The sequence below is a fragment of the Hylobates moloch genome, unplaced genomic scaffold (assembly GCF_009828535.3).
Source record: "Hylobates moloch isolate HMO894 unplaced genomic scaffold, HMol_V3 SCAFFOLD_1, whole genome shotgun sequence".
Lineage (NCBI taxonomy): Eukaryota > Metazoa > Chordata > Mammalia > Primates > Hylobatidae > Hylobates > Hylobates moloch.
This window is the reverse complement of record NW_026652276.1, coordinates 169,268,483-169,280,558: the sequence shown is the minus strand read 5'-3', so window position 1 is coordinate 169,280,558 and position 12,076 is coordinate 169,268,483. Positions and strand designations below refer to the sequence as shown.

The 12,076-nt window shown below is 37.7% G+C and overlaps 1 protein-coding gene across 10 annotated transcripts in view; it reads left to right on the top strand.

Annotated features, from left to right (window-relative positions):
• The window catches only part of CDK14 (cyclin dependent kinase 14), a 600,921-nt gene that overhangs the window by 538,718 nt on the left and 50,127 nt on the right, over positions 1-12,076 (top strand). The window lies entirely within an intron of this gene.

Below are 12,076 nucleotides of genomic sequence, written 5' to 3'. Positions count from 1 at the left end.
CTATCCACACACATACTTACATGTATACACACATATGCATATATAATCAATAGCTATCTCTGGATTCTGAGTATGTTTGAATAAAATTAAGCTGTATAGTCTGAAATAAAAATGGATTTTTAAAGGGAATTTGCAGGCCAGGTGTGGTGATTCACGCCTGTAATCTCAGCACTTGAGAGGATAAGTCAGGAGGATCACTTGAGCCCAGCAGTTCCACACCAGCTTGGGCAAGTTAGAGAGACCCCGTCTCTACAAAAAAATTTAAAAAATTTTATTTATTTATTTTATTTATTTTTTTTTCTTTTTTATTATACTTTAGGGTTTTAGGGTACATGTGCATAATGTGACAATGTGCAGGTTTAAAAATTAGCCAGGTCCAGTGTGGTGGCATGTACCTGTGGTCCCAGCTGAGGTGGGGGAATCACTTGGGCTGTGGAGGTCAAGGCTGTAGCGAACTATGATTATGCCACTGCATTCCAGCCTGGGCGATCAGCGAGACCCTGTCTCCAAAAAAAAGGAATTTGCAAGTAGATAATGATGCGCATATAACTACATTTTACCCACATAGGAATCTTCCATTTCCATTTCCTCTAATAAGATATGATGGTAGCTTCTTGGGTGGGTATGAAGTTTGTGAGGTAATAGTTAGCATTGATGCCTTAGGGTAAAAGGTGGAGTGCCCCTTTAAGTACAGCCTGACCTAGATGTTTAGGCTACAATGTCAGGTGAGCCATAATGTCCACTCTTAAGGACATTGCATTCTTTGGGGAGAGAGAGACAACAATCAGTGAGTCTGGTCAGAGGAACGAGGACCATGGTCAGGCACACCCAGGAGTCCCTGGGGAACCCTGAGAGGGGTGTATAAATAGGCCGCTGGTGGGATGTCTTCCTTTGCAGTATTATTATTTTTTTCATTTCCTTCATATTAATACAAGCTAATAAATGTTTATTCAGTTCTTGCTATTTACCAGGCACTATGGGAGATATACCTACTGCCTGTAAGGGGCTGCAGACCAACAGCATCAGTTACTGAAATTTTATATAAAAACATGAGACGCCATATGTGAAAACCTGTGATCAGGGAGACTGTGCCCTGGAGTGGAGACCTAATGATTTTAGAGTACTCTGGATGGACCAGTAGTCCTGGCTTATTGTTAATAATAACAGTTATTTAACACCTTGACTTTTGCTATAAAACAATTTTGCCCTGTTGAGAAAGGAATCGTTGCAATATATAAGCAAAAGGTCCATATCAAGATACTGAGTACATAGCCCTTGAAGAAGGGAAGTAGTAATAGATATGAGATGTTATTTAGGTGGGAAGAAACATTGAAAATGGCTTTATTTCAATATTTCAAAACATTTCTTCCCTCTTCTGAAACCATTTTCCGAACATGCCATTCACTTTGGGAGCTTCAAAAAAAAAAAAAAGACACCACTTTCAGCACGTTACAGCCTAATTCTTCATGCTCTTTCCTTTTTGACTTCCCTTCTCTTCCCTTCCTGCCACCTTACTTGAGTACCCCATCCTCCCATGCAGGCACACACGGAATTCCAAGTGTGGAAGGAAATTGCTGATGGTATTCTAATAGTTTTTAGCAGTTCAAATTCTCTCTCCGTTAACATGTAGCTAATGCATAAAATGTTAATACTCCTTAAAAAGAACATATGTTACAATCTTAGTGCCTTGTCAGACACACTCTAATCTGTTAGCAATTTTAGGCTGACAAAAGCTTGTTCTTGGCCCCATGTCTGTCTCTACAGTTCTCTCCACTATATATCCTGTGCAAGTTCAAAGCATGATGATGACATTAGATAGCACACATGTTGGTTTCATTAGCTAGCTCTAAACTGTTTTATGTGAATGCACTAATTTCACTGTACAGAATTAACTAGGCCATATGGGTGTGTTCTGATTGCCCTGATACATTCATTTTCTTCCACTCCATTTTCCCCCTCTCTTTACTGATCCTGTGCATCCGAATCTGTAGTGGTGGGGAAAATTGATTGACTCAGAAAGTAGGGGATTGCAATGTAGTGATTTCACGCTCAGTTGTTGGCTAACAAGGCACCATAGTTTTTATTTAGTGAGGCCTGGTGGCAGGAGATGAAGAATTGTGTAGGGCCCAGCTGCCACGGTTACAGAGCAAGCAGCTTAAAGGGCTTCAGGGTTCCAAGTGTGAGGGGAATTGTCTCTTCTCAGCAGGTAAGGGATAGATCTAGGCAGAGTCTGTTGTGTTCAAGATGCTGACTGGCCTGGCCAATTCATAAATCCAAAAAATTACAACATCTTCTGGTCAGGAGGAAGTGGAAGGGACAGTCAGTGGTGCACTTAACCCTTTTAATGCCAGGATATAATACCTCCTGCTTGCTGGCTGTTTACAAGGTGATATTTCGTGTTTAAAATATGTCTTTGAAATGTAATTTTCATTTCCAAGTCTCCTTTTAAATTAAAATAGATTAACCAATTAATTATCTATTTAGGGAAAGCTAGTCAATCCATTTACATTTGCTGCTGTCATATATTTACATATGTTTCAGACAATTGTGATTTTTTTTTTTTTTCCAGATTGGTCTAAAAGGACTAGAAAGCCCTAAGGTTTATGTTCTCATTGTGTATGTGTGTTTCTACATGTGTTCACACATGCCCAAACATATATAGGATCACACTAAATTTATACAACTTTTTAAACACTTAAACTTTATTTAGTATATAATCCTTTTTAGTAAGAATTTGGCCTTTACTCCATCTATGAAAAATAGTTGCTAAGTCAACAATGGTTCTGAAGAGAAACACAAAGGATAGGATTTGTCCTATTAGGAAAACTGTTTTCAAGCATGTTAGAATTAATGTTAATATTCTGAGTCCAAGTGAGCCCAGGAAGGACCTCTAGTTGATGAAGTTAGCTTTCTTCTAGTTTCTATATATATTTAAGGATAATACAATTTTATCTCTTTAAAGAACATTAAAATTTAATGTTAACATTAAAATTTTCAGGCTAAAAGTCCTGAAAGATAGATCTGAATCAAAATGAATTAGGTATTACTATAATAAATACAAGATTCCTATTTCTTATTTGCCTCATTAATGCATAAGGTATTTTTATTGTGTTTATGCAAAGAACTCTGCTGAAGGACACAGATGTCATTATTAATATTTTCTATTTAATGCCTGCAGTGTCCTGAGGATTGTATATCCCATGAAGCAGACATAATTTATTCTTCAAACTGGAGTTCCCTTGGTGGGAATACTCCCTGTGTTTCTGCTTTAGTATTCAGCCTCTTGCTCTTACCTTTCTCGTTCCCACACCCCAGTCTTTAGGCTGTCTCATAATTCGGGACTGAGAACTCAAAAGTCCCAGTTTCAAAGTGAGTCTGATTTGCTAACAGGTACAAGTCCAGTGGGAGCATCCTCATCACAGAATCCACTCATTTCAGATCATATCCCTGATACAGAATAGACCTATTAAAAATGGCTTGTTGCTATTCAAATCCAGACAACTGTGAATTTAATCATGCTCTCATTCATGCAAAACAAATTTCACTTGTTAAAAGCCTGAGCAAGTGTAGTTAGCCTATAAAGTTGGGGGCTGGACCTGAGTTTCTCTAACTCCGGAGTTATGATGGGGTTTCATTTAAAACCATACCTTTTTTATTTCCTGACTTTTGTTTCTCTGGTTGATTTCTTAACAATGCTATTTTAAATAATATTTGCCATGCTTTTACAACAATCTAAATAGAAGCTGGTTTGGAATGACATCCCTCTTGGCGGTCCACATTTGGTTCTAAAAGGTCGCTCGTGTTCATTATATCATGGACACAGAAAAGAAAAAATGCTTCCCTTTTCTCCACATCTTCTGCCTTTGATCCATACTCGTGCCTAGATGGGTGACAGAATTCACTGGTAGCTAAATGCCTACATTTCATGGTCACTAAGATGGAGAAAGGAGTCTCAGTTTTGCCCACCTATGATGTAATGTTATAGCCCATCAAGCCCAAAACAGAAAAGTGAGGTAGTCTAAAGCAATAGAAATTGAGGCCAACATGAGATGGAACAGTCCTCGCAGTATGCAGACTCAGTTGGAGTTATACCCATGCATTATATAAAACCGAACTTGTGTGTTTGGAATTATGGTGTTCTTAAATGCTACCAGTGGGCTTGGTTGGCTTTATAAACCAGTCATACTTTCCTCATGTGGTTACAACTTCTCCAAAGCCTCACAGAAAAATTATAGCTCCCCACATAGACCGCTTATTCATAGTGTTGTGTCTTGTGAATCGTGGTATGATCTTTTGGTCTCCACAGATACATAGCAACTTAAGAGTAATTTAGAATATAGTGGGGAAGCATACTAACTACAATTACCACTTGGGAATCACAATCAGTCAAAATTATTTTTTGTCTCCTTCACTTATTTCATTACTAAATCATATCTTGTAATATCAGAGATTACTATGATGGGTAAGAATTTCATTATATTACATTTTTGGGTTTACCTCTATGCATCTCTTAGCTATCTGGCAAAGCTAAGTGGATATAGAACATATTCTTTAGCTTTAATATTTATCTAATTCATTTCATTCATCGAATTATTTCTGGTGCTTATGTTGTGTTGCATTCATAAGTCATGTGAAAGTTGCTTCCAGAATTTTCTTCAAACAACCTGTACTTATTTTACATAAAGATTCACCTATTCCCTGTAATCTGTCATTTGTTCAATAAATCTTTATTGAATACTATGTGCTATGTGCTGGGGCTATAAAGCTTAGAAATAATTAGATATTATCACAGTGCTTAAGGAACTGACAAATGAGCAAGAGAGACATACATGTAAAGTTGATATAGGTGGGAAGTGCTGTAGCCCAAGGGTGAAAAAATATGATGTAGGAGACAGAGAAGAGCAACTCAAGTTAGCATGTCAGCATTAAAACTCTAGCACATAAATGTGGGAAGCACTATTAACACCATTTTCCTGATTTGCCTATGGTAAGAATGATCTTATATAATAACTGCCCCACAGGTTGAGTACCATTTTCCATGTATGTCAAGAACAGAAAGAAGCCCCAAATAGTTTATAGTATAAACAAGTCAAAGTTATGCTCTGAAGAATTCAAGGGAGAGATTGATACATCTGTTTCAGTGAGGGGTTAGAGATGGAGTGGAGCTGTGGCCAGCTGTAGGGCTGGTGGGAATGGATCAAGGCAGCATAGCTAGGAGACTGGTGTGGCGGGGGTCAAAGATTCTCCTGGAAAGATGCAGACATGCATTGAAAAAGTAACAAGAAGCCTTAGACTCAGGAACTTGAATTCTAGGCAGAGAAACTTTCAACTTGATGCAGCAGACAATAAATATTTATAATAACCGACGCTGGTGAGGTTATGGAAAAAAAGGAATGCTTGTACAGTGTTGGTGGGAGTGTAAATTAGTTCAACCATTGTAGATAACAGTGTGGTGGTTCCTCAAGGAGCTAAAAGCAGAACTGTCATTTGACCCAGCAATCCCATTATGCTCAAAGGAATATAAATCATTCTCTTATAAAGACACATGCACACATTATTCACATTAGCAAAGACATGGAATCAACCTAAATGCCCACCAATGATAGACTAAATAAAGAAAATATGGCACATATACACCATGGAATACTATGCAGCCATAAAAAAGAATGAGATCATGTCCTCTGCAGGGACATGGATGGAGCTGGAGGCCATTTTCTCTGGCAAACTAATGCAGGAACAGAAAATCAAATACTGGATGTTCTCACTTACAAGTGGGAAGTAAGTGATGAGAACACATAGACACATAGAGGGAAACAACACATACTGGGGCCTACCAGAGGATGGAAGGTGGGATGAGGGAGAGGATCAGGAAAAATAACTAATGGGTACTAGGCTTACTACCTGGGTAATGAAATAATCTGTCCAACAAACTCCCATGACACGAGCTTACCTGTGTAACAAACCTGCACGTGTACCCCTGAACTTAAAAGTTTTTAAAAAAAGAAAATTAAGTTGACAAAAAAACAAAAGTATTTATAGTTGTGTCTTTGAGCAGGGAAATTACACTATGGAAGTAGTAGGATTTGAATAACGTTTACTATGGGAGGGAGTTCTGACTGCAATGTGTAAATATGTTCATTGAAAAATTTTGCAAAAGCATGAAAATAAATCTCTTAAAGTCACCAAACCTCAGAAACAATTTTGATTAACGTTTTTCCATCTTAACATTTTAATATATTTCCAGGTTTTAGGGGTTTTATTATTTGTCTTTGCTTTTTTTTTTTAACAGAATTGGGGTTATACTTTACTTAACTTTTATAATCTCCTTTTTTTTCCCACTTAGTAAATCTTGAATATTTCCCCATGTCATCAAATCCTCTTCTGCTTGGTGTATTTTCCTTAATATGAATGTGCCACAGTTATGTTTAGCCAACCATTGAACATTAAAGTTGTTTCCAAGTTCTAACTATATGATTCATGTTGCCATGAAGATCTCTGTATATAAATCTTTCCATACATTGCTAATTATATCCTTAAGATACACTTTCAGAAGTTTTAAGTCAAAATAAATTTCAAGCCAACAGATATGGATAATTAAGGTTGCTGGTACATATTGCCACCTTTAAAACACTATTTTAGAAAAATTAAGTGGATATAGTATGCAGCACGTCTTGGAAGAGAAATTCTGTGAGAAGCAATTCCATCTCAGATGGCTGGGTTCAAATCCTGGCTCCTCTTACTGTGTCACCTCGGTCAAATAACTTAATCTTTGTGCCTTGGTTTCTTCCTATGTAATGAGGTAATTCATTTGAAGCAATTAGAGCACTGCTTGGCACATTCTAGCTGACATTGAGTTGTTGTTAGTATTATTATGGCAGTAATTTAGCTTTGAAATGATGAGAGCCTAGGTCAAATTAATGAGAAGAAAGATACAGAGAGAAATCTTTGACAAATCAGTCATATTTGGTGACTAATTGGCTATATAGGCCAAAGAAGGGAGAGAAGTGAAAAAATGAGCCAAACTTTTTAAGCCTAGGGAAGTGGATGTTTCAGTGATGGAAGTGGCCTCTGGCTTAGGGCATACTGAAGTGGACACAGTGGGAGATGGACACAGACTAGTGACTATAGATTTCAGGGTAAAGAACGAGGAAGGGCATGTTGATTTGGGAATGATCAGAAGTGAATTATTGACATGAAAATGGGTGGACTCCCAGGAAAAGTGAGGATTGAGAGAACAGGGCTTAGGATCCTAGACTGCTGGAGGAAAGTAGAGAGAAGGAACAGCAGGAAGGAAGACCAGCTAGCTAAGGATACTGAGAAGATGCCATTGCAGAGGCGAACAGAGAATCACAGTTGTGGGAACCATACAAGGATAAATGTCACAAAGGAGAGGGTAGTCAGCAATGCCAAATAGCAAAACATTCAAAGGTGATGGGAAGTAAAGACAATTACTAATTCTAGTTAATAAATTAAAGGTAAGAGAGTTTGCATTTTCTTTGTGTATTTCATGATGGTTCATTTGTTCATTTTTTTCCTAGCTTCTCAAAACTTTCTTTGTGAATTTTAGTCACTATGTTTTATTGGTTGTTTTCAAACACAGCTTAGAATTCTTTTTATTCCATTAGCCACATTTTAAGAAAACTTGTGAAGCAGTTCTCCAACTCACAGTGTAACAGATCTTTGTTTCTTATTCACTATCATCTTTGACACAATTGCCTAAGCATTTGGTTCATGTAACCATTAAAAACACATGAACAAAAATGCTAGAAAATAAACAAGATTGCAATGTTTTATGCAGTAATAACTTGCAAAGTCTCCCCTTTGAAACTGAAGCCATTTTTGTGTCATTGAAGTATAGTAGAATGACCCATTAACAAGATTTCTGTTGGGTTTATATATTAAAACAGATGAAATCATTTTAAACAAAATGTTAAAAGCATTTACTTCCTATCTCAGACTAAGCTTGATCCAAAAATTATTTAACATTTGTCCAAAATTTAAAAACAAAATAAAACTAAGTTTTGACCCCTAATTCACTTGCTGGGTAAACCTGGAAAGACATTTTGAGATATAAAAACTCTTATCACTAATTTAAAATCATTTTTAATTTCATTCCACTTTGTACCAGTTGATTTCCCGTAATCAGTTTGCTGTTCTTCCATTTTAAGGCCTAGCTTGTTGGCACTCATTTACCACCTTCTAACTTTCTAAGTAACTTTTGCTGGAATAGGCCGCCAGACCTCTCATTAACTAGTTGCCCACTACTGGTGTTTCCCATCACCTTTAAAGTACAATTTGTTGTTTGTTTTTTAATTTAATTTGAAATATAATTTCCCTATAGACCTGATCTACCTGACTTTGAATTAAATCATTCCAAGGTTGATTTTTCCCCAAAATATGTGGTTGGATAATTTTTAAATCTCTTCATTAAATTTGGCTTAAACTGTTCTTTGTCCTGTTTTCTATTACTTCTTGGGTGCCCAGCACAGCAATGAGCCCTGATGGATTCTTTAGAACGGCTATTTGACAACGATTTAAGGAGGGAGTGAGGAGATCCTTTTTTTTTTTCTTCTCACTCTCTCTTGCCTACAGCTGCTCTCAATATGGCTCACCATGACTGAAAGGAAATGAATAAAGATGAGTTATCGGAACTGAAAATCAGCCACAGAGCAGAAGCAATTCATACTCCCCAGCCCATCCCCAAATCCAGTGGGGAAAAGGAAGTCATTGCCATCGTTTATTTATTCATATATTTTTAATGGTGGGAGGATTATTTTTAAAATCTTGTTCCTATAAGTGGTGGCCATTTGGAGCATTTATGAAAAGCCATATGGTTTCAAATGAGAATCCCATCACATTCTCTGCATTTGAAACCATTTTATGCTGAGCCTCTTGGCAGGGTCCACACTTGGAGCATGAGCAGTCCCATAAAACACTGTAGACAAAACTGAAGAACATGCAAATAGCACTTAAGGAAATGTTGGGGGTTTGAAATGCTATTTTTGGATGGGCCTTCATTTGGATGATACAACTATATTTTATTTTAAGCAGCTATCATTTCCATATTTTGTGCATTACATGTCTCTAGGAATTAAATTCCATCCTTGTGACTTAGGTATCTTAAGTGCTCAAAGAGATTTCAAACAGGGAAACGTGGAAAAAGAGTTTGGAATTTGGGTCCGAATTAGGATGCAAAATAAAGTTCATCAGAGAGATTGCTGAATCACACGTTTCATATTTTCTCTTTCTCTATGAGAAGAAAGAATGTGTGTATGAAAAGCCATTTCTTGCTAAAATTATGTCATGTCTCCTTAGATTTTGGAATATGAGCACCTAAACCCTGGCCGCAATCAGCTTATCCATGAAGAGCAAGAGGCTCACTGTGGCTTGATCCTCAAAGGCCCCATAGTGCTTCTAGTCATACTTCAGATTCATGTAGACCTGGGTTCAAATCCCAGCAACATCACTTCTTGCTAACTGTGTGTCCATGGACAAGTGACTGAATCTCTCTAAGGCTCATTTTCTTCATTTACAAGTATGGATGATACTGCTAATCTTACAAAGCTGATGCTATGAGTTAAATGAGAGAGGACAGATGTCAAATGCCTCCTATTACCTGAGAGGCATTGGGTCATTGTAGCATGGCCATTAGGAGTTCTAGTTCCGGAGTTAACTGTCCTAGTTTGAAAGCTTCTCTGACAGGTATTAACTTTGTGGCCTTGGGAAAGAAGCCCCTATTTCCCATCTAGAGAGTGACGGCAATCATACTCACATCCCACAGATGTATGATGAGAAGTGACTGTAATGATACACATAAAGCTCTTAGACTAGCTCCTGCATGGCACATGGAAAGTTCTCCACACTCTCGTTTGCTGACCTTGCAGGATGGTTGGGCAAATGGGCATTAGTATCTGTAATTCCTAGCATATAATGAATAAGCAGTATGTGGTAGCTGCTGCCCCTGTCATCCAGTGCAGAGTCCCACTTTACAGTGAGTATTCTTGGTCAGATACCCTGGTCTATCATGGCCACAGGAGCTTCTGGTCTGGCACATGCCATCTGTGATGCCACTGTATTTCTCAAAGCCATATGAGCTTCATAACTCCCAAGAAACTTTTTTCTCAATATCCATTTGCCAAACATTTTATATATATATTATATACATTAATTATATACATTAAATATATAAATATTTAGATATAAATATATATACATTATATACATTAAATATACATTTACATAAATATACATTAAATACATTATACATTAAATATACATAAAATATATATAATATATGTTTGGCAAATATATATATATTATATATATAAGCTCCCATTCTGTAGCCTAGGCTGGAGTGCAGTGGTGCAATCTTGACTCACTGCAGTCTCGACCTCCCGCGCTCAAGCATTCTGCCCACCTCAGCCTGCCGAGTAGCTAGAACTACAGGCACATGCTATCATGCCCAGCTAATTTTTCTTTTTATTTTTTATAGGCATAGGGTTTTGCCGTGTTTCTCAAGCTAGTCTCAAACTCCGCAGCTCAAGCGATCTGCCTGCCTTGACCTCCCAAAGTGCTGAGATTACAGGCCAAACATAGAAATTTTTGACATCCATTAGGTTGTTGCACTTCCAGACTCATTACACTGGAGATGTAGAATTTGTCACAATTTACATATTAATGGAATATGAAATATTCTCTAGTTTCTGAGAAGTTTTTCTGTGAAGTAATGTGTGCTTTCCAAGATAAGTTATATTATAATGAAAATTGCCATAGAAAAGGAAGACTGTGAGAGGTTATTCTAAGGCAGGAATGTGAGTAAGTGGTCCCTCTACCCTGTCAGAGGTAAGGAATTGATGGGCAAAGGGTTGACATCTTTGTCCAGCTTAGATACAGTCAGGTCACAGGTGGTATTTAATGCCCTGGCTGTCTAGAGGCAACCCCCCAAAAAGTTAGGTTCTTGAACTTTAGGGCTTGAAAAGAAAATGGGAATTATGTTGTATTTCAATAATGTGCTTTTACCAGAAGGAAAAACAACTTTTAATATCTGTGAACACTTTATTTAATAGCCAACAAATATGATATGTTGCTGATAGAAAAAATGTCTATTTCAATGTTGTGCTTCATGGTAATAGAACAAAGTAGAGTTGATATTGTAGTAACCAGGCTCCAAAAGTGTCATTCTAATGAAAAACAGCACTGTTTGGGCAAATATTTTCTGGCATCTTTATATCTCTTTTAACTGGAAACAGAGAACATGCTGGCTTGATATCATGACTATGGGATACTGTGTTTTCTGACAAAAAACAAATTGTGGAAACAATTTTGCCAAGAAAAATGAAAGTGGTTAAAAGGTATGGAACCCAGTACTTCTGGCTGCTCACATCTAACAACTTCATGTCCATAGATTAGCCTATTAACTAAGAGACTCAGCATGGTCATGCTGTTGCCTGCTCTTATTTTCTAAGATAACACTTAATCATCCTCTGTCTGCCTACTGCCTCAGTGGTGAAAATAAGCATTCTGTAGATATGAATAACTTAGCATCATGAGAATTATAAACACTTGGACATTTGGAAATGATATCTGAAATCTATAATAGATCTAATTATCAGTTACCCATAGCCAATTATTCAAAGTCCATATTATCTAAAGTGTTGTCCCAAGCTTGCTGTCTGGACTGGTGGGAGAAGAGGATGTGCCCAGCAGCAAGGCGAAGTGGAGCTGGCCAATGGGCTCCAGACCACAGTAATCTCAATGAGCCGGGGAAGGAAACAACACTGGACAGAAAGCAGCTGTCTGAGTTGTGCATGACAACCAAGAGTCTGCCAGAAGTTAGGCAATGGGACCAAAACTGAGGTTACCATCCCAGGGCAGGAGGTTCCCAATGCAACTTGATGGTGGGTTCTGGTGTATGGCCATGGTGGTGTTTATAGGACACCTGCACCCTCAGTCATGGATGGTGAGGGAGCTGTAGTGGCACGGCAGTAGAGCTGCTGAGTTCTGGTGAGCTCGGTTTTCCTCTTGTTTTCAGCTTCTTAACAATATACTACCTTTTCAATGCATGAGTGTGATGGGA